A 2,322-nucleotide genomic window follows, 5' to 3' on the forward strand; every position below is an offset into this window, starting at 1 on the left:
TGGGGGTTGAAATGAAATAATCTTTTTTGATTAAAAAGGTGATGGATCTCTTTTGATAAAAAAGGGGGAATTGGATAGGATGGGATAATAGGTAGATTGGATTATTGCTTGTGAACTATTATTTAGTATTACATTAGTATAGTTTTTTTTTTAGCACACAATACAGAACTTTTATTTATGTGATTTCTGTATATCAGGAGTATGAGAGCAGTCCTTTACAAATGGATTTTACAAGAATAAATGACAAAACCAAAGCAGTGTCTGACATGGATTCATGAGGCTTTATGGTTCAAACCCAGCCAAGAAGTTTGTTACAATCTCTTTCAGCTTTGCCTCTGATTGTTCTGAGATTTCCCCATCAGACCTGATATTGCCCAAGAGGGACTGATGCTGGCTGATAACAAGAGACAAGAAAGCATTCTCAAACTTTGTGATCTTACTGGGCTCCAGTTTATCAAGATAGCCCCTCACGCCTGCATAGATAACAGCCACCTGTTCTTCAATAGCCACGGGAGAGTACTGTCCTTGCTTTAACAACTGGGTCAGATGCACACCAGGACTCAGGAGCTGCTGAGTGGCAGCATCAAGATCAAAACCAAATTGGGCAAAAGCAGCAACCTCCCGATACTGAGCCAATTCCAGCTTCATGGTACCTGCCACCTGCTTCATGGCCCTGGTCTGGGCAGCAAATCCGACATGGGACACAGACAAACCCATGTTAATGGCAGGGCGGATGCCTTTATAGAACAATTCTGTTTCCAAGAAGAACTGTCCGTCAGTGATGGAAATAACGTTTATTCATTGGAATGTAAGCAGAGACATCACCAGCCTGGGTTTCTATGACTGGCAGGGCCGTCAGAGAGCCACCACCAAAAGAATCGTTCATCTTGGCTGCTCTCTCCAGCAGCCGAGAGTGGAGGTAGAACACATCACCAGGATAGGCTTCACGGCCAGGGGGTCGGCACAGTAACAGAGACATCTGGCAGTAGGCAACGGCCTGTTGGATAAATCGTCGTAGATGATCAAAGCATGCTTGCTATTATCTCTAAAATACTCTCCCATGGAGCAGCCAGAGTACGGAGCCAGATACTGAAGCGGGGCAGCATCAGAAGTAGCTGACACCACAATGGTGTACTTCATGGCATCTGCATTTGTCAGTCTCTTCACCAACTGGGCAACAGTGGACCGTTTCTGACCAATAGCAACGTAGATACAGTACAGCTTCTTCTTTTCATCAGTCCCATCATTGAAACGTTTCTGGTTGATGATTGCGTCGATAGCAATTGACGTTTTAAAAACCCCAGTCTGTCTGTCACCAATAATCAGTTGACGCTGACCACGACCAATCGGCACCAGACTATCCACAGCCTTAATGCCAGTCTGCATTGGTTCCCGCACGGAGATTCGGGGAATGATTCCAGGGGCTTTCAGGCCCACTCGTTTATGGGTCTTGGAACCAACTGGACCTTTTCCATCAATGGCATTACCAAGGGCATCAACTACACGACCCAACAGTTCCTCACCAACTGGAACATCCACACTGGCTCCCGTTCTCTTCACAACGTCACCTTCTTTAATTAGCTTATCATTTCCAAACAAGACAACTCCAACATTGTCAGGTTGCAAGTTCAGGGACATACCCTTTAAGCCTGAGGAAAATTTTACCATTTCCTCTACTTGAACAGTCCTCAGTCCATGTACTTGGGCAATGCTTAAGACATGCCCAGTCTCTTCAAGATCAACAGAAGTATCAGCTCCAAGAATCTGTTCTTCAAGAATGGAGGACATCTCAGAAGTGCCAGTCTTCTGAAGTCGGTGTTGGAGGCATGGAGATTTCTTGCACCAATGAAGGATGACCCCAAAGCATTTTTGGAGCCCAGTCCTGCCCGTCGAGGGAGGGCACGGGCCACGGCCGCGGTGATGTGCACGGACAGCATCCTGGCGGCTTTTTGGTGAGATCCTCTGCAGCCACAGCCTCCGGACGACTGGCCATTAGTATAGATTTTTATATATTGATACAAATTCAAATTATGTATATTATATTATATTGAATATGTATATCATATTATATTGAATATGCTCCTATTTCACACACCTATGCAAAGTTATTTTATCATATTGTATATGTGCATATATACACATGTTTCTACCTCTGCTTAAGATATTTTATATTATGATGTAATTGTAAGCTATATTTATCATATTGCACTATACATTTCTACCTCTGATCAAGATACTTATACATTTTGAGGTTGTTGTACTCATTTGCTACACACTTTTTAAAAGATTGTTTGATCTTAGTCTTTAAGTTATATGGGCATT

The 2,322-nt window shown here is 43.3% G+C and overlaps 1 pseudogene; it reads right to left on the reverse strand.

Annotated features, from left to right (window-relative positions):
- Positions 1–282: 282 nt before the first annotated feature.
- On the reverse strand, positions 283–1,937 carry LOC121446508 (annotated as a pseudogene).
- Between the last annotated feature and the right edge of the window lie 385 nt (positions 1,938–2,322).

Source organism: Microtus oregoni, unplaced genomic scaffold (genome assembly GCF_018167655.1).
Source record: "Microtus oregoni isolate MIOR12 unplaced genomic scaffold, Mior012 000003F_ref0000135, whole genome shotgun sequence".
NCBI classification, from domain to species: domain Eukaryota; kingdom Metazoa; phylum Chordata; class Mammalia; order Rodentia; family Cricetidae; genus Microtus; species Microtus oregoni.